Genomic DNA, 20,830 nt, shown 5'->3' on the forward strand with positions numbered 1-20,830 from the left:
ATGACTGTTACTTAAATCAATTTTTGAGTCAATCCAACCCACCTCCAGGACCGCCACTGGCTAACTGTGTGATTTTATGCCAAGCAAACCACATATCCTTTCTAGGCTCACCTGTGAAATGGCCCCACCTGTCCCCAGTGCCCACGTATTGAATCACTATCAGGCACCATCAATTGTAGGATGCGTGTTGTCTTCTACACCACTGAGAAAGAAAGGATACTTCCAAATCACTTGGACCTGATGTTTTAAGTCTCTTAAAAGTTATTTTTTGTTGCTAGTTTAAATGCTCTTTTCTATTTAATTGGCAGGTATTTTATCACTCTTGGGCTTATGTATAAAGGGAAAATTATGAGTGGATCAAATGGGTGAAAGTATCCCTAAACCTTCTTCAGATTCAGAGTCACTTTGTGATTCAAAATCATCAGGTAGGTAATGTTTCAAACAGCACTGCCCTCCGTGTCATCAGGATTATAGGTGATGCAGCAGTTCTTAAAAGAATCCTTAAAAAGAACCGAGACATGTTTGCTGAATGTTCCTTCTGCCTTTGCGGTGATGCAGAGCTGGCCTCCTGTTGATGCCTGCTTTCAGAGTATTGCTAAATACCTCTGATTTGGCAATTCTGTCACCCTTTCTGCACAACCATTTGATTCCTGGGGACTCAAAAAAATGATCTCCGCTTCTAGGATTTTCTTCCCAGCCACTGACACCCATCCTGGGAGTTGTGATGCTGGTACGTGCAAAGGCAACACTGTATGTCACGATGCTACATGGCCAACAGCAGTGATAAGGTGACATCGGCTATAAGGCACAGCCCAATTTTGAGTTATTAATGAATGAAAAACACATACATCTTGAAACTGATGAATTATAGTACTTCGTGGGATTGATCTCACAATGAAAGCATGACCTTTCTGGAAAGCCTCTAGCATAGAGCCTTGCACATGGTGGGACTGAACACCATGTTCCTTTCTTCACTCTTTCCAGCCCAGAGATGTTTCCTGTGACTATGGGTCTCCTGACTACGATGAGGGGTTGATGGATGGGGAACTAGTTTTAATACACAGAATGAGCATCTGATGGGGGGTGGGGAAAATATGAGAGGCAATATGGGGCACGGTGTTTCTAAGCCTACATCTGTAGCAACCATATAATTTATCATCTAAACAAAGACACTTCTGAGAGTGGAAGAGGTCATTCGTGATAATTTCACTGAGACCATAAGCATAAACTGGGGCTGACCCAGAAGTGCTGGGATGTATAACAACCCACTATATCCCATCTTCCATCCAGAAAGGCAGGCGAAAATCAGATGCAAATTTCTCCGTGCTTGGGCTTTGGATGCCTTTGTCCAAAACCAGGAAGGCCGTGAGGTAATTGATGGGCATGCAAGTACTTTTGGCTCCCATCCCAAGAAGGCTTAACAATAAATTCCAAAACTGGTTAAAATCCGATGCTGCTGCGTTGTGGGAGAGGCTCCCCTTCCCCAACTGTTATTTATGGTGCAGAGAAAAGGCACCGCATTGATGATGGATCTGCTTTTATTGGATAAAAATGGGAGGAACAGTGAAAGATCATGGTGAGATATTGTGCAGAATTTCAGCAGGACACTTTAAAAACGTATATTAGAGAAAATGAATTTTTCACTGGCGAAAACGTATCCATTTACAGTCGGAGCATCCATATATTTATGAGTGTTTTTTAGCCCTTAAAATAGTAACCCAGGACAGAATAACAAAGAGTCTCTTAATAGCCCTAATTTATCAGGCTCGGCGGTTTAAGAAAAATAAATAAAAAGAAATAGAAATGAGAGAGAGAGAGAGAGAATTTGAAATACTGGAAATGGTACCACTCAAAGGGTGACACCATGTCTATCTTCTTAAGAGAATGAGTCTGGGCCTGAGCAAGCCAAGAGTGGCTTTAAAAGTACCCAAGGTCGGGTCCCCAGGGGGTGAGGAAAGGTGGGGACGAGGACAGTGGTTTGGCCATGTAACCCCATCTCTTTTTGAATGGGCACCTTTGCCCTTGCTTCTTTGAATGCATTTATTTGAGGACTCCAATCGCAATTTCTTACTAGTTTTCTCCATTCTCCTGCCTCTTTCCTTGTCTGATGTTTTCTCTGGACTGTGACCCATTTATATCTGCAACATTGCTTTGGATGCCACGATGCCACACAGTAGACAGAACACAGAAGTTGGGTTCAAATCTCATTTCTGAGACTTTCTGCTGCATGACCTGTGGCAAGTTACTGGACCTCTCTGAGTCTTGATTTACCCCTTCATGAAATGGGGTTGTCACAAAGCCACCAATCCCTTCTTTGCATAACTTTCATCATCACTAGAAACTGTTTCTTCACCCTGGACTGAAGTCTGTCCCCTGCCCCCAAAAAAGGTTCCCTCATCAATGAAAAACACGACTCACAGGGACGCCTGGGTGACTCAGTCGGCTAAACATTGGACTCTTGATTTCGGCTCAGGTCATGATCTCACATGAGATCAAGACCCACATCATGCAGTCAGCACAGAACCTGCTGGAGATTCTCTCCCTCTCTCTCTCTGTCTCTGTCTCTCTCTCTGCCTCTCCCCCACTCACACATGCATGCATTCTCACTCTCTCTCTCTCAAAATAAATAAACTTTAAAAACATGGCTCCTTGTGTTCAACTCTCTGTGACTTCAACCTAGGGAAAAACATTTGCAACATAAATGTTAGTTCCCTTAATATATAAACATTTCTAAGAAATTAATAATAAAAGCATAACCCAGGTAAAACAAAAGTAGAAATAACAGGAAAAGGACATGCGCAGGAAATTTGCCAAAAAAAAAAAAATTAAATAAAAATCATCCAAACTGGTAATTAAGGAAATAGACATCAAAACAATACCTGTGAATTTTTAAAAGGTCAAAAAGAATTATAATACTAAGTGTTGAAAAACAGTTGCTCAGGGAGCTGTGGAACTAGTGAAACTTTTCTAGGTGGCAGTTAGAAATATCTAGCAAAGGTATAAAATATCTGGAACCCTTTTGACTCTAAAATTTCAGGAAATTCATCTCAAGGACAAAAGTTTTTGGGTTTTTTTTTTTAAGTTTATTTATTTTGAGAGTGAGAGAGCACAAGCAGGGAAGGGGCAGAGAGAGAGGGAGAGACAGAATCCCAAGCAGGCTCCTCACTGCCAGCACAGCCCCAGGCAGGGCTCAAGCTCACAAACCATGAGATCCTGACCTGAGCCGAAACCAAGAGTCAGATGCCCCACCGACTGAGCCACCCAGGTGCCCCTCAAGGATAACAGTTTTTCAAGTGCACAGAGATTTATGTGTAGTGATATTTAGCACATTATTTAAATTATAGAAAATGTGAAAACATTCTACATTTCCAACAACAAAAGATGGGCTATGTAAAACTAAGATAAAGTGTAATTCTTTGCAAACATTTAAAATTATGCTTTGGAGAAAATTAAATAAGAGAAGATGTGCAGAAAACAATTACCAGAAGCAAATACACGGTGGTTATCTCTGGATGGTAGGATAAAGGATGATGGTTCTCTTTAAGTATTTCTGTATTTTGAAATTTTCATTTTGAAGGAAGGAGGAAAGAACAGAGTGGGAAGGAGGAAAGGGAGAGCAAGAGAAAGCTTTGTTTCTGCCATGTTCTCTATTGGATGTCAATCCGAATGTTAGAAATAGTCGGGAGAGAGGAGGCAGCATTGGATCACCGTCTTGCTGCTGACATGCTGTGTGAGTTTTTACTGTATCCTTAACCTCTCTCTGCACTGCCGCTTTCTTCCGTGTCAGATGAGGAAAAATGGCCAGGCTCGCTTATGCATCGGGTAGCTGCTGCGATGATCAGAAAGGACGCCAAGCGTGAAGGGGCTCATAAAATGGCCAAGTGCTGTACAAGTCCTGGATAGGGTAATTATTGCCTTCGTTAGTGCGATCATTCTCTCCTGCTCCATTATCCTTTGCTGGAGAGCTGCTTGTCGGGCTGTGAAGTGCACTCAGCATTTCCGCATTACACAAAGTGAAGTGCATGCGGCTGCCTGGACCTATTTCGACAGATCTGGCATCCAGAGATAACCAAGCAGACCCCAAAGGCCTCCGTAGCTGCCCGGTGGGAGTACATGTGGTTCTAAGAGGACCAACTTGGCACCGGGAGACCTAGACTGGAGTCCAACTTGTCCATTGTAAGCCACGCGAACTGAGACAACTCGCTCCACCTGCCTGAGTCCCAGTCACTCACCTGTGAAATGGAGACAGTAATACCAGTCCTAATTCTATCACGTGATCATCGGGAGGCTGCCTCCCAAGCATGTGTGTGATTCTCCATGACCACCAACGCATGCAAGTGGATGTAACACCGAGAGTGCTCTGTAATCTGGGCCATCGTGTGTCAAGTTCACACCCTACAGGACATAGTTCCTCTTGAAGTTAACAAGCAATACGTGAAACACAGGCTCTGTGAGCAAAGTTTGCAGAATCACTGGATTTTAAACAGTAATGACACTTATAATAGAACGGGTTTCTGCAAGACTTCTCAAAGGCTTTAATATGCTCTTGTCTGTGTGAATCTCCAAGAGCAGGTTAAATTTCCTAAAGACCTTTGACCATGGAATTCTGATTTTATGCAGCATCTAGCTTATGCTCCCTGACACAAACCTGGCAGAGGTTGACCTGAGACAAAATGAACTACAAAGGCCCCAGCTGGGTTCTAACCTTGTATCTTGGCTGCTTTTTACTCCTGAGTCCTTTCATCCCGACCCTAAGATGTAGCAGCATCTCAACTCTGGAAAGGAAATCTCTCTCTTACCCATTTATACACGTTAATGCCAACACAGCCTACCCTCTCACCCATCACCTTCTTATTAATTATTTGTTCTGGATTAACCAATCCATTGATTCCTCCATTCTTTCAACCACCCATCAATCCATGTCTGTCTGTATATTCATTCCCATTTAACAGACTGAAAATCAGAAACTCAGAAAGATGACATAATTTGTCTCAGATATGTAGCGTTTAGATTCAAATCTAAATATATGTGTTTCTGAGGTCGACTAGAAAGTACGGCAGCCCCCCAGCTCCCCACTACTCCCAGAGGCCCCACAGTCCAGAGAGTCAGGAAGCCCCATCAAGACTGACATCCAAGAGCACCAATGAGTCATGGAGTAGTAGAGAGGAATCTGGTGAGGGGAAGGGAGTTGGAATGGGTGAGAAATGGTCTTCATCATTCTGGTGTACTGGGGTAATAATCAGATTGTGGACTTGGGGGCCAATGACATTTCAGTTAGAATCCATGATCCAAGTTTACTAGCAATATACCCTCACTGAGCCTTGGCTTTCTTCTCAATAGAGTATGATGCTACCTGTCTTGTGGGAAGGCTACAAGAAGCCAATGAGCTAATGTGTATAAAGGCACTGAAGCTTTTGGCCAAGTACATGGTGAGTAGCACCTGGCCTCATTTTATACCCAGTTGATATGGCCTGGGTACCACTCATGGAGTCACCATTTACTGGATGCCTACCATATGTCAAGTGCAAAGGACAAGAGCAAGGACAAAACCCAGATTCATCCCTTGGAGGAGACCAGAGCCCATTTGACCTCCTTCACATCTCTGCTTTTCTGGGCAGGGAGGGTTTGGTACATCAAGAGACTTCTTTACAAGCTCTGCAACATCAGCTAAAATTTCCAAGTGTTTGTGTTTGATGAAAAGATTGTCAGAGGGAAGTTCATAAACCCCGAGGAAAGAACAACCAAGTTCTAAGAAAGTGTTACTATTATTAATAACAAGGGCAGCAACAACAACCTGACCAAAGCCACGTTATGTGCTTTTTAATGGTATCTTCCCCCAAATTCAGTTTTTACTCGGTAACCAATACCAAATAGGCAGCCTTTCTGAGGCATCCCTAAAAGACCCTGCATACGTTGTCCTTTTCTCTCTTTGTTCATTAAAAGAAAAGGAAGAAGAACGTGTTCCTTGTCGAGGACTGTCCTGTGCTGCAAAGGGCACTGGATACAAGGATTGTTCTAGTTGAGGACATGAGGAGCAGAAAAGCTTGACTAATTATGTTGCTAATTACTTGAAGCATCTTCCATTTGACAATATAATTATGCCAGTGTAAGGTGAGATGTCTCAATTACTGAATAAAAAGAAAGGAATGCCCCCTCCCCACTACTCTTCCCTTTTCTGTTATTCAGGGTGGATTTTAAAAACTCTCTCTCAACTCAGAGGTGATTTACCAAAAAATGAGGCCCCACCCCTTTCTCTTAAGCCATCACAGGACATGTAAGGTCTGATGAGCCGCCCCACAAGCACAGCAGGACTTCTATAAATAAATGAGGTTTGCTCAAAGGAAATAGACCTTTCAGTGACTACCCAACCACTCCATTGCTCTAGGTTAAGGTTCAATTCTCAGCAGGGTGTGGCTTCCTGCAGGATCTTTAAGAGTGTTCCAGAAGGATCAGAAATGTGAAGACAAACAGTGCTTTCTTGTGGTCAGGGTCTGAACACACCACAGTGGAGGTGGACATCAGTTCTGAGATGCCCCCAGTTGACCAGGTTGGTAACCGCAAGATGGGTGCAGGGGTAGAGAGATAGAAAAAGTCAGTAGAAATACAGAATGATGAGCAAAAGGTTATCGGAATTCCTGCACCAAGCAACTTGTCATGTTGATGGTGAAGCAGCCTTGACTCCTCTCTTCAGCCTCTTGAATCGGTTTCCTAAGTGGTAAAATAACCCATTGGGCGAACAGCTTGCTATTCAATGTGTGGTCTGTGGACGAGCTGCATCGGCGTCACCTGGGGGCTTGTTAGAGCTACAGAAATCCCAGGACTCTCCCCAGGTTTAACTGCATTTTAGAAAGATATCCTAGGTAATTCATGTACACAGTGAAGTTCGAGAAGCCCTGGAATAGCAAATACTTCTGACGTACTTCCTTTGATCATTTCTCAAAAAGACAATCCCAAATGAACACATATCCACAGGTCCTTGCTTCCACATACAGTCAACCCTTGAACAACACTGAGCTAGGGGTTCTGACACCCTCCTGCAGTCAAAAATCAGTGTATAACTTTTGATTCTCCAAAACCTAACTACTATATATATTTTTTAAGGTGTATTCATTTATTTATTTTGAGAGGAAGAAACAGAGTGTGCATGCACAAGCGGGGGGGGGGGGGGAGAGAGAGCGAGAGAGAGAGCGAGAGCGAGAGAGAGAGAGAGAGAGAGAGAATCCCAAGCAGTTTCCACACAGTCTGACCAGAGCCCAGCACAGGGCTCATACCCATGAACCACAAGATCATGACCTGAGCTGAAATCAAGAGTCAGAGGCTTAACCCACTGACCCACTCAGGCCCCCCCTTCAAAACTTAACTACTAATAGCTGGCTATGACCAGAAGCCATATTGATAACAGAACAGTTCATTAACTGATATTTTATACTATATTCTTACAATAAAGTAAACTAGTGGTAAGAATACATTATTTTTTTTAATGTTTATTTATTTTTGAGAGAGAGAGAGAGAGGGAGTCAGGGAAGGGCAGAGAGAGAGGGAGACACAGAATCAGAAGCAGACTCCAGGCTCTGAGCTGTCAGCACAGAGCCCGACACGGAGCTCAAACCCATGAACTGTGAGATCATGACCTGAGCTGAAGTCGAACGTTTAACTGACTGAGCCACCCAGGTGCCCCAGAGGAAAAAAAAAAAAAAAAACATAATTAAGGAAATCATGAGAAGAAAACACATTTGCAGTACTCTCTGCTGTATTTATGGGGAAAAATGCTCATATAAGTGGACCAGAGTAGTTCAAGGGTCAACTGTATCTCTAAAAAGACCCTGACAGACCAAATCACTGACAAATATGTCATCTCTGATTGGTACTAGCTACCTAGACTCTGGTGTAGATAAAAGATCATGAGGTAGGATTAAGACCCAGGAAGAAAGAGTTCTGTGATCAGTTAGTAATGTCTGCCATAGGCACAGGCCACAAATGGCAGGTGTAGTCAGTTATATTTTAATGAGTTACATCTTAAAAGAGGACTTGAGGTTTGGGTGTTTATGGGTAAAGACCATGGGAACTAACTGACCTGGATTCTATTTTTGATTTCAGACCCCAGATGGAGATGCTGAACTCAGATCAGTGAAGGACCTTATTGCCCTGATGTTCTTTAATCCCAGTGATCTATGATCACATGTATAGAGTCCTATCACATATGCTCATGCTCTCACGAAAACAGATTTCATTCCTGTGTCACACGAACATAGCTTCCCTTAAAACCAGAGCCCTCCTCTTAAATAATCACCTGGTGGTGCCTGTGGGGGTGGGGGGGAAGACAGCGGGGGTTGAGGGATATGGGGAGGAGAGCTGCCAAGCACGCTGGTCTGAAGCAGGCCCCAGCCCTCCACCTCCGCTAGGCATCTGTTTCCAATGAAGCTAAGGAAATGCCTAACCCCACTCCTGCATTCTCTCATCATTGCCCTGGTCTCGCCTCCACACCAGCCTCTCCCCTGTGCGGGCTCTGAGCCAAGCCCCAAATCCCCATGGGCTCTCAGGGGCCAGGAAGCAGAACAAGGCCTCACTCCCTGACTCCTCTGGAAGCAGAGGAGGGGCTGTGCTAAAGGTCCCTAAGGGGAACACCCACCCTTCAGGGTGTCTGAGGTCTGCTGGAGGTGAGCCAGACCTCTCAACGTGGCTGTGTGTCAGGGCAAGAGTTTTAAATTGAACTCTCAGTGATGTGGCTTTTCTAGAGATACCTGCCCACATGTATCAGGAAAACCACATGCTACTTTCCAACACTGCAAATGGGGGGGGGGGTGAAAGTGCACCTAGAAAGTCTTAGGAGAAATGCAGTGGCTTTCAACTAGGGGCAATCTTGCTCCTCTGGGGGCATCTGGCAATGTCTGGAGACATTTGGGGTTGTCATAAGGGGAGAGGGCAGTGTTACTGTCCGGGGGTGCTGGTAAACATTCTGTGATGCACAGAAAGCCCGCCACAACAAAGACATTATCCAGCACAAAATGTCAATAAGGTTGAGAAATCCTGCTGTAAGACAACTGGGGGATGACCAAGCCTATCCCTCTGGTTCACAGATGGGACAACTGCAGGCCACAGAGGAATGCATACTTGCTCCGGATGGCAAGCCAGTAGTGGAACTAAAACAGGGGCTCTGATCCCCTTGTCTGCCCAGCTGCAAACTCAGGGAACCTGGGGAGTGAAGAAGAAAACTGGCCCTGAGGATAGGCCCTGCCCAGACTTGTAGAGAAGGAAGAAGAAAAAGAATAGTTATGGGAATGATGAGCCTTAACATATGATCACCACACCCAGCAGCAAAACGTCAGTGGCTCTCCTGGACTCATTCAGACTAGCCAATCCTTCCTCCTTATTGGGAATTAAAAAGGAATGGAAAGAAGGCATGAGTGTGGTGGAAGGGAGCCAAGGAAACTACATCTAATCGATGCACACTGTGGGCCACAAAATACCCAAACAATAGGTAATTTGTTGTCTTAGTTATTTGCAGAGGAAGCCTCCAACTTTTCCCTCTAGAAAGTGATTTGTAGGGCACTATTGAGATGCATTCAGGTATATCACTAGTCTCAGGGAGTAAGTTCCACTATCATTCTGTGCCTCCAATGTAAAATCCCCATCGTGAATCAGGTAAGAGGAGAGCCATCCCATACCCATGATCCTGATTCAATATTGAAGTTTGAGTCAGACTATGTCAGAGCAACTGCTTGGTTGTCTTGCTTCAAAGTTATTCTAATTACTCCCCTATTGTGACAGCAGTGCCTTGAGAAGGAGTTGAAGCAGATGGGAGCATTGACATAAGCCCCCATCCCGTGAACTCCATCTGGTTAAGACTCTCCATTGTCAGTCTGTCCAACCCAACCAACTATCCCATGTCATCCAGAGATCTGTTTATTACAACTACTCTCAGTCTTACATACACAGATGTGCTTGGAATGTCCATTTTCAAGTGGCCCATTTCCAAATGTCAAAGTTGGAGTTCATTCTGGAAGGGGCTTTTTGAAGCCTGTAGACTCAAAATCTCTCCAGTGGCTCTGACAGCTAGCCCCCACTAATTGTCCTGGCTTCAGCATATCTGGAAACCAGTCCCATTTTTTTTTAATCAACACATTTTCTGATTTTAAAAGCAATCCACATACATTACAGCATACATGCACAAAACAAAATGTCACTTCACATAGCCTCATCAAGAAATAACCAGTGTTAAGTAGTGTGCATACCCTTCTACATTTCTTCCAATATGTGTGTGTGCCTACATCTATATCTATCACTATACACAAACACATGCAAATATTTAAATTTAATCTCACTGCCTGCAGAATTTCATCACCTGCTATGTTATCAAATTATGTAATGCCCTGCCATTAAGTCCTTTTCTACATCACCACTGCATGGCATTCTATCATATCACCCTACCATAATTGACTGAACTCACACTTTATAATCAGGTGGTATTTTTCTCCTGTGGCTACTGCAAATAATTCTGTAATGAACATACAATACACATTTGAGAGCATCTATAGCTTCCTAGGGTGTGTTCCTTTAAGAGAAAGTGTTGGCACGAGATCCATGTACCACTTTTATGACTTTTGAGGCACACCTTCAAATTGACAGGTCATACTTTTGAATATATTGGAAACTTTTGTTTCAAACATGCAGGTATATAAACTCCGATTTTGGAAAAATGATTAGAATAACTCTTTTTGCCAAGATTTGGGAAGTTAGGGGGCACCCAGATGGCTCAGTCGGTTGAGTATCTGACTCTTCGTTTCGGCTCAGGTCATGATTCCGGGGTCGTGGGATTGAGTCCTGTATTGGGCTCTGTGCTAAGCATACAGCCTGCTTAAGATTCTCTCATTCTCTCTCTCTCTCTCTCTCTCTCTCTCTCTCTCTCTCTCTCTCTCCCTCTGCCCCTCTCCCCTACTCATGTGCATGCAGCTCTCACTTAAATAAGAAAAAAAGAAAAAAAGATTTAGCAAATTAAGATCTAATTCTAGTCCTGACGCCTTATAACTCACTCAGTGGTTCTACACCGGCCATTCAGTAATTGGCCACTAGTGGCCACTCTTTGGCTTTGGAGGATGAGGGTAAAACTTGCAAGATGACAGAGGTATCCAATACTATAAATCCACCAATATTATAGCATATATTATTCACAATTCTGTTTCTCCCTGTCAGATTTGAAATCCTGAATGGAAGGGGCCACGTGTCTTTAATCTCAGAAATCCCCAACATAAGCAAAGTGTTTGCCACAGACCCACAGACTACACATGTATGTTATGGGTTGGAAAGCTGCCATCAACATCTAAACAAACACCTCCATACAATTTACATAGCAAGGACGCCAAGGTCCCCATGAGAGATTCTGCTTAATCAAAAAGGAGACACCATCTCCAGCATGGATCTTAGTGCCAGTCAAGGAAGAAGTGCATTTTTCCATTCTCCCAGACAGAGAAATATGTTTAAATAAAGATATTTCTAGAAAAGCATCATAATTTAAAATACAGAAAAGATAAGAAAATAAAAAGAAGGTAGCTTGTGGTATCTTAGGGTAACCAGCCAAAGGATGACATTTCTCTCCTGGTTTCTAGTACATATTTCTGGGAACAGATTAGGCTGCAAATGGAAATAAGAGTGTGTACCATTCCAGGTCCTACAAAACAGACGGTGAGAGGCAAGTTGGTTCATTTCAAAAACAGAGGGTCTGACTTTGAACTACTTTGTGGTGAATGAACCAACCTTCCTTGCAATGTCTGGCTAAGGCTTCTGTCTACACTGAGTGCCAAGGACATTTAAATGTGTGATATTTGATTTGCTGGGTGCAAAGCTCAGATGGGGCCTGGAAAATCCATCTGTACTCTCATAGCTTTTCAAAGGGAAACAAGGTTATTAGCATTTATGCGGGCTTTAATATCACGGATCAGTCACTGAGCGTGAGAAGTCATCAAGTCAATGGGATGGATCCCATGATAAGCTCTCAGGACAGTAGAGAGTATGGTGAATTTTGGCCAAGACTGGAAGGCACATTAGGATCATATTCTTTAAGATGGAGAAAGTAAGCCCCAAAGAAGGAAAGTGACTCACCTGAGATCACCCAGGTAGTTAGACACTTAGCCAAAGCAAACAAATAACCAGAAATACCTGGTCTATTAACTTGTAGGTTAATGCTTTGTCTCTCTTCTCATTTCTGTTTTAGTCTTTTGTTCTCCTTGTCTGTTTCATTTCATGGAAACGTGAAAACTGGTGATAAATTAAAGCACCCATGCCTGACCAAGCATCATTCTTTAGTGGCAGAGTTACATAACAAGGGGGTCTTAAAAGACCAATGCTATGTGAGATCTAGGGGACAGTATCCCAAATGGTGGAATGTCATAATAGGAAAGGATACTCGTTTTTTAACGTTTCTTTTAATTGTTGTTAATGTGTATTTATTTCTGAGAGGGGAGAGAGAGAAAGAGAGAGAGAATGAGCGTAGGGGGGGCAGAGAGCAAGGGAGACACAGAGTCCAAAGCAGGCTCCAGGCTCTGAGCTGTCAGCACAGAGCCCTATGCGGGGCTCAAACCCATGAACTGCTGGATCATGACCTGAGCTGAAGTCAGATGCTCAACCAACTGAGCCACCCAGGCGCGCCCCACAAAGGATACTCTTTAGGTCAAGAAGACAAGGAATTACAACTCTATGCAGAATTTTAATTAAGGCCATCTCTAAACCTTCTCCTCTCCTCCAGCCACTCTTATTTAGGCCTTCACATATTTTACATGTATGACTTCAATAGCCTATCTCGGGGTCCAAACAGAAAAACAGAAACCACAGAAAGTATCCGAAAAAGAGGAACTAAAAGCAGGAATTTGGTTATACCAGTGTTAGAAGAGCTGAGAATCCACAGAGGTGACAGAGATTCACAGCAGCAGGAAGTTGCTACCTTCCTTAGATTTCAGGGGCAAAGGGGGGAGATAACATCACTGGAGTCCCGAGTCTGGAATCATGTGGGGGAAGCTGAAATCATGGAAGGCCTATATAGAAAGGAGAGAGACAGAGAGACAGGAACAGAGGGAGACTGAGGGAGAGGGTGAGAGCGAAGGAGGAGGAGGAAGGAAAGGAACAAAGACACAGAGTATCCCGGCTTCCCTCTGAAGCTAGGGAACAGGAATAAAAAGACAGGTAAGGGATGGGTTTAGTACCAACAGACCCAACCAAGCCTGATTCAACTCCTAAATTATTTCACTGCCTCTCATCTCTCCCTTGCAGAATCTGCCCACCACAACACTGCCTGAGTGATCGAACACGCAAGCCTGATATTGTCAACCCCACTTTAAATTCTTCTTTGGCTTCTACTGCATTTTGGGGAAATGACCCTCACTTCCAGCCCAGCATACAAGGTTCATCTCCACCTGGATGCATTTAATAAAAGCAGACCAAAGCTACTGAAGTTCTCACTCTGCAAAGGCAGGTATGTTGGGCTGCAGGAAGGAGGTGGCAGGCCGTGAGCCACATGGGCCGGAAGTGATGATGGACGACATGAATGGAGGCCGTTCTGGAAGAAGATGATCATGGGCAGAGAGGGAGAGCACACGAGGTTGGGGCTGGACTTCAAACCACAGTCCCCCGGGTTCTAGCACCCTTCAATAAGAAAATGGATGGGGAGAAAAAAAATTCCTTCTTCACATCTCCCACGTGAATGTGCCCAGCCCCTCTCACATTCCAGGCCTGTGATAGATACAGTACGAGGACAAAGACAGAAGTACAACTTAGGTCAAAGAACTAGGCCTTGAGTGCCATACCCAGCAGCCTAGACTTCATTCAGGGGGCAGGTGACATGAGCCCCGCTGTGGGAGGGAAAGCCGGCTCTCCCCCGACCTGGAAGCTTGGTCTGTGCGGGGAGAAAGGGGCATCCTGTGGCATGGGCTGCTGCCCCCTGCCCAGCCTGATGGAGCAGGGCCTCTACCAGCCCCTATCCAAACCCCCTACCCCCACCCCCCGTACTGCTCTCTCAAGGCTGAAGAGTCAATAAACTCAGTTTCTCCCAGAAAGAGTATGTCTTCGGGAAGGCCCTGGGGAATACGTCTGCAAAGTTTAATTTCTGTTGAAGGATCCTGAGTAGGCAAAGAATATGGAAGGAGGGGGAGCGTGAAGAGGAGCGGAAGGAGCAGACATCTGTTTGCTGAGAATTTAACTTATACCAGGACTTTCTGGGTGCATGGTAACCTCATTCGATGCTTGCAACAGCCTTCTGAGGTGGGGAGAAAATGAGAGCGTGGGTGGAACTCGGAAGAGACCAGGGAGGCCCTGTGATCTCCGATGTTTGATTCGTTCGGCAAATAATTATCAAGTGACCCTGGGTGCTGGGCATCGACCGAGGTGCTAGGGACCCAGCAGTGCCCATGACATCATCCCTTTCCTCAAAGACCTTTCCGTCTCGTGTTGGAAACAGGCATATTGACAGGACTTTAGAGCCCTTTTTCCAGTGCGTTAACCTCCATTCATGTTTCTGCCTGATCACCTCCAGGAATCAAGAGACTTTACCTCTCAAGAAACTTATCAAACATCCTTAAGCATATGATAAATATTTCTTTTCCTTTTTCATTATGTCTTAAAAATACGAATGCATCTTACAAGTGACACAGGAATTCACGTAGCTGATTTTTTCATTAACAGCAAAAACAAAGAATACAATGTTATTCAATCAATGATGTGGATCGATAGAGCCTTAAATCTGGGTAAGCATGGAAAATGTTTATAACTGAGATGTGTTTGGGGTGGGGGAAGTTTTGGGGGATAAAATTTACAACCCCTCTCTCTGATGATGCATTTGATGCATGACTGTTTTCATAACCATGATCTTAATCACTGTCCCATGTGAGTTAATTAAGGTCATCATGAAAAACAAGCAAAAAAGAAAATCTGCTCCTTAATGTTCTTTAATATGAACACGTAACTCTTGGAGAAGGAAGGTTGTAGATCAATCTAGACTCAAGTCTCTGACCAAAGGCCCAGTAAAGACGGGAATGTGGATACCCATGAGGAATTGCATCTATGCCATTTTCAACAAGAGAACAACGTAGACCATCACAAAATACCCTGTTTTTCCTTTTTCATTTGTTAAGCCACAATCACACTGAAAACATTTCAACTTCTTCCTTTGTTAAACCAAAAGTCAAATCCGTGTAACTTACACAAATTTCCCTAACTTCCTAGAGTCTGAAGACCGAGAACAATATCCAGGTTTCAAAAGGACGCAGAATGTGTTCCAACTTCCCTCTGATACAGTTCTAAATTAAGCGCCGTGGAAGGAAATTTAGATGAAACTTCTTGGGTGCTTTTGCAAAAAGGTTACCCACAAGGCTGTATGCATGACTGGAAATGAGGTGGCTTCAGAAATGCAGCAGGTAGGTCCATCAGAAGGTAGAAACCCCCAGGTCAGGGGAACAGGGGAGACCTGAGCCAAGCAAGCTCATGACAGGCCTCCTCTCTCCTCTTCTAAATGGGAAAAGAGGGAATGTGATTTAAAAAAAAAAAAAAAAAAAAAAAAATCTCAGCCCTGGGGATCTCCAGGGGACATTTGTTTTGATGAGATTTCAGGCCTGATTTTCAAGAATAAGGAGGTGCTAACTATTTGTAAAAGCTCCTAAAACAGCATGATCTCTGGCCCTTAGGAGATTTATCTTTTATTTATACAGAGTATTTTTAAAACCCTGTTACTGTAACAAAGAAGCAACTGAGAGGCTTCATGTAAAAGGCAACACAATGTTTCTAGAGCCTACATCTGAAGCAAATATGTGCATAATATTATAAAACAAATGAGCTGAAGGATAGGTAGAAGGTTTCAGGCAGTCACTTCAATACACATGTAATCTGGCGCTCTTAGGCCACAGGGAAGAAGAATCTGAACACAAGCCATTGTCACTGAGGAACGAGAGCGGTCTGGAGAAGGAAACTGACAACTGACTTGTAAACATACGTAGTTCAGCTTTGACTGACATGAGATGGGGTAAAGGAAACCATGACTCAGAGGAAAGAAAAGTAGCTACTTCCCTGATGGGATCAATTAAGGCTCTCCTGAGAAGGTGGTTGGAGTTTGGGCTTGAAAAAAAATGCATCCTCTTAACCTCCCATCTATACTAATATATTAGCTATTTATAGCTGCATAACAAATTACCATGAAATTTAGTGGCATAAAATAAAAATAAACATTTATTATCTCACATATTTTCCATGAGGCAAGGGATCTGGGTGCAGCTTTACTGATTGATTCTGGTGCGGGAAGTTTGAGGACGTTACACTCGGGATCGGGCCAGGGTGCAGCTCTCCATGGGCTTGTCTGAGACCGCAGGATCTGCTTCCAAGGCGGTGCACTCACACGGCTGGCCAGCTGGTGCTGGGTGCTGTTGGAAGGCCTCAGTTCCTTATCATGTGGACCTCTCCATAAGGCTGCTAGAGTGTCCTCCAGCATGATGCTGGCTTCCCCAGAGCTAGGGATCCAAGAAAGAGCTAAGCAGAAAGTTCAGTATCTTTGGGGACTTAGCCTCCTCAAAAGGTATTGTCGATGATATCCATGATATTCTGTTGACCACACAGGCTGGCCCCATTCTTGTGAGAGGGACCTACGCAAGGGCATGGATACCACAGGTAGGAATGATTGGAAGCCATCTTGCAGGCTGGCTACCACAACCAACCATGATTCCTTAGATGGTGGCACTTGGTTGTTATATTTGGTCTGTAATGATTGGGGATGGAAGTAATGGAGGAAGTTGGGAGTTTTGTTTTGTTTTGTTTTTAGTTTAGTTTTGAGAGAGAGAGAGAGAGAGAGAGAGAGAGAGAGAGAGAGAGTGAGAGAGCGAGCATGAGCTGGGGAGGGGCAGAGAGAGAGAGGGAGACACAGAATCCAAAGCAGGCTCCAGGTTCCAAGCTGTCAGTAAAGAGCCTGACACGGGGCTCAAACCCACAAACTGTGAGATCATGACCTGAGCTGAAGTGGGACATTCAACTGACTGAGCCACCCAGGTGCCCCAGTAACGTGGGAAGTTTGTCCAGTGGTCAGTTAACACCAGCCTTTCAAAACACATAAGCCTTGGTTCAAATCTGGGCCCCATCATTTACTGGCTATATGGTTTCTCTGATGTTTCGGAGGTGAAAGGATCTGGTAAAGCCATATTAGATACAGAGACAGAAGCCATAGTTTGGAATGAGCCCAGCCACACCCAGCTGCCCTGGGTCACTTTCCTGTGAACTGTCATGTGAGGAAGTAGTAAATTCTACTGTACTTAAGACACTGTGTTTTAGGGTCTCTTTGTCATAAGAGCTTCACCCCTACCTTAATACATTAGTTGATACAAAAAGTTTAACCTCTGAATCTAATTTTCTTCATCTGTAAAGTAGGAATAGAAAAACAAACCTCACATTTTTCTTGTGAAGAAAAATAAAATAAGGCATGAAAGAGTTTGTCCAGTGTCTGGCCCGGAATCCACAGACTCGTCATTGTCACACTTGTCCTGTTTGAATTTATGATCAGTGTCAACACACTGATTCAACAACTGTGTGTCTCCATCCACAACAGTATCTCCCAGGGAATTTAGAACCATTTTCTTTGGAGACTCCTTTAATGGGAACTCGGCAGGATTTAAATAAACAAGGCAGTGGCTTCAGAGAAAGATTATTCAGTGACTGGTTTGGGGCCAAGATCTGCCATGAACATCCTGTCCTCCCTCATCCTCCGTTTCCAACTCTGGAAAATGAAAGGGAGAGAAGAAGGAAGAGAAGGGAGGGAGGGAGGGAAGGCATAAGATCAATAGTTCTCGAATCCCAAGGGTTCCAGAAAGCAACCACAGGAGCTATGCTATTTCCGGTGTTACGTTTTTGGTTCTGCATAGCATTTTGCTGAGGAAAGTGTTTTACTCTAACGAATAAGTCTGGAAACCACAGATGGACACGATGATCTACAAGGTACCGTCGGGCTCTATGAATCTTTCCTAATCCAGTAGCAGGCACTTCTCCAGCAATAACTCCTGCTTCGAGAATCAAAGAATCCCCCAACTTCTTATACTCTTAGGGGCATGCTGTTTGTCCCAAATGAAATTAACAGAAATTTGACAGGAGTCCAGTGATGGCTTCCTGAGCCAGCTGAATCCGGGCAACGCAGAGAAGTAGTCTGAGCCACGCCATCTAGTGAACAAACCCGGGCAGCAAAACCTCCTCCACTTCCTGCAAGTTCAGGATGGGCTGAAAAGCCTCCTTCCAGATGCAGTGGCAATTTAAATAAAGAATGAAAATGAGGAAATGAATTAGAATGCTGAAATGTCGTCCCCATCCAATGCCCTGGGCCTGAAATGATCAAAACTGTCATTTTATTTTTCTCCTCTCTTAAAATTACTACTTTTAATTTAATTTCTCTTGCTGAAGTTTCTCTGGCCAACTCATCAAATTTTCTATCAGAATTACCCACAGAATTAATTTGTATGCATGGGCATAAAAGAATGGGCTGACAAGATGGGTCACATCCAAATGAAAAGTAAAAAAAATAATAATAAAATAAAATACTATAAAATAAAACCTCCCTCCACCCACACAGTAGATAGAACAGAGGGGTGATGGATATGATGTCCCAAGAGTCCTGCACACATTGGCTGATTCCTTGGCTTCCCTCTTGATGGTGAGTGTCTCATAGCCTCAGCATCAAGCCACGTCCAGTTTTCCTTGCAGAAGCTTTTCATTGGAGGACCAGAGTCTGATGCCAACACTTCTGTGACCCCTGAACCCTCCTCTGCAGGTAGAATCTGCCTTATGAATGAACACCTAGGGAAGTTTTGAATGCATCTGGAAGTCCCAGAGTGCGTCATAAAAAAGAAGTATGGCATAAAAAATAGAGTTGAACCTGATGATGCCCTTTCACCAACAAGATATACATAGTTATGCACCTGTAGGGTCAATTAAATATATTTGTTTATTATAAGGAACTTTGTTTGAGGCAGGGGTGGGGGTAGTAAACACAAGGTCGTCAGGGATCAGTGAAAGAAGTCTAGGCTTCAAAGTCGAGTTCTGGGTCTTTAGAGATTTCTAGACATATAATCAGTAGATGAATGATCTTAGGCCAATGACAACTTCTCTAAGCTTCCATTTCTTCATATGTAAAACGGAACTTATAACAGTCTCCTTCTTTGGATTCTTTCTGGAACGGTATGAGGTTTAAGAATGAAGTGACTGAGGCATGGGACCTTGTCCCTGGTAATCATGTAATAAAACACTGGTCACCTTGCCCCTGGGGCTGACAGTCCCAGCCCTGTGAAATCTTTCCCCAGTGTGGCTCACTGGGCATGCTCAGGAGTCAGGAAGGAGCTGAGGAAAATGTCACGGAGAAGAGAGGAACCGGTGGATCCCAGCTATGGTGATGTCTGCACCTGTGTTATGGCAACATAAAACACCAACCCACGCTGTGCCCTGATAGCAGAAGCTGTCACCCAATGCCTGGATGTGCAGACGCTCAAAAAATGCTTGTAGAGTTCATTAGAAATTACTGTTATTTGTAAACTGGATCTTTATATAAAGTTTTATATTTATTAAGTGCTCCAATTCAATCAGAAAACATTTATTTTGCATTTACTTTGTGCAGGCATTGGGCAAGGACTGTGAGAAACAGAAATGAACCAGGGCGCCTAGCCTCAAAAGGCTCACAAAATGGGATCCTCTTACAATGGGCCTAATGTCATATTCGCAGTGAGAAATAACAGGAAATAATTGTACGTGAAACCACTGAGAAGGCTTTCCAGGGAGCATGTGCTTTCAAGGGCGGATGGAGTGAGGGACTTGAGGGCACATGAGGAGACTCTCGCAGCCAGAGGGAACAGAGCATGCAAAGGGATTAAGAACTTGTCTGGTACGTTTGGGGAAGAGCCACAGAATCAGGGGGACTGGAATCAACCATGCAAGAAGAGAGTCTGTGGTAACCAAGATGAGAAAGTTGGCTGAGTCAGGAGCTGAAGGAAGGCCCTCAGGAACCAGGCTCAGTAGGAGAGCCCAGGTGAGCGGGGACCTGTCAACGCTTCCAAATGGTGAAGGTGGTTTGTTCTGACTGGAGGTTTGGTTTCCATAACCTGCCACATACACTGTCTCCAAACAATTGTACGGCCGTAAATTTCCAGGGTGGCCCAGTGAATGGAGTCCATGAAATAAATAATAGGAAGTCTTTGTCAGCTGATTTGCACAAATTTACATAAATACGTTGTTGTGCTTTAGTTGAGTAGATGCTAGGAAACACGCAGAACAAAAATATGAGTTCCTGGGGCATTTTCTCATCACGTACAAAAAGAATCACCTGAAAGCTTATTTTCAGAGAAACCAAATGTGGGACCCAGGGCTCTGAATTTCTGGCTCCTAGAGAATCAGGAGAAACTTGAGGACTTTTAGCTCTCTCCCCGAATCCCGTGGGCCGCAGGCTCCATCCCCGGTGATGGATGGAGAGGTCACCCTTCGTGGCCAGCACGCAGACATCCATCCCCAGGCAATAGGCAGAGCTGCTTCCTGGATTCTGTCCATTTTCTACCATGTTAGGAAATTCATCTTGAGAAAGCACATTCCTTCTGAGTTCACCCCGTGATTAGCATTCTGAACAAAAAAAAAAAAAAAAGAAAGAAAGAAAAAATAACCTCGAAGATGAAATTTCTTCTTGTGCCTCTGCCCATTGCAACTCCAGTTGGTTTTCATTTATTTCAATGTGTACTTTGGAACCCGAGCCCCAAGCTTTCCCAGTTAACTCCCGCCACCTGGGGTACATTAAGTGTGGGGGGGCAGGGACTCTGGCTCGTCCCCTGCTCCCACCTCTTTCTCC

The 20,830-nt window shown here is 44.1% G+C and overlaps 1 long non-coding RNA gene across 3 annotated transcripts; it reads left to right on the forward strand.

The window, feature by feature from the left end:
- The first annotated feature begins 212 nt into the window (after positions 1-212).
- LOC121045399 (uncharacterized) lies at positions 213-19,906 on the forward strand. 3 transcript variants are annotated; one of them, XR_005797735.1, is made up of 5 exons: positions 219-730; positions 13,261-13,462; positions 14,668-14,729; positions 15,208-15,398; positions 19,616-19,906. It is a non-coding gene; the product is annotated as an uncharacterized LOC121045399 (long non-coding RNA). The 3 variants fall into 3 exon arrangements; XR_005797737.1 differs by lacking the exon at positions 15,208-15,398 and having other exon boundaries at positions 229-730; XR_005797736.1 differs by lacking the exon at positions 15,208-15,398 and having other exon boundaries at positions 213-730; positions 13,261-14,729.
- The last annotated feature ends 924 nt before the right edge of the window (positions 19,907-20,830 follow it).

The sequence above is a fragment of the Herpailurus yagouaroundi genome, unplaced genomic scaffold (genome assembly GCF_014898765.1).
Source record: "Herpailurus yagouaroundi ecotype Mexico unplaced genomic scaffold, PumYag 190, whole genome shotgun sequence".
Lineage (NCBI taxonomy): Eukaryota > Metazoa > Chordata > Mammalia > Carnivora > Felidae > Herpailurus > Herpailurus yagouaroundi.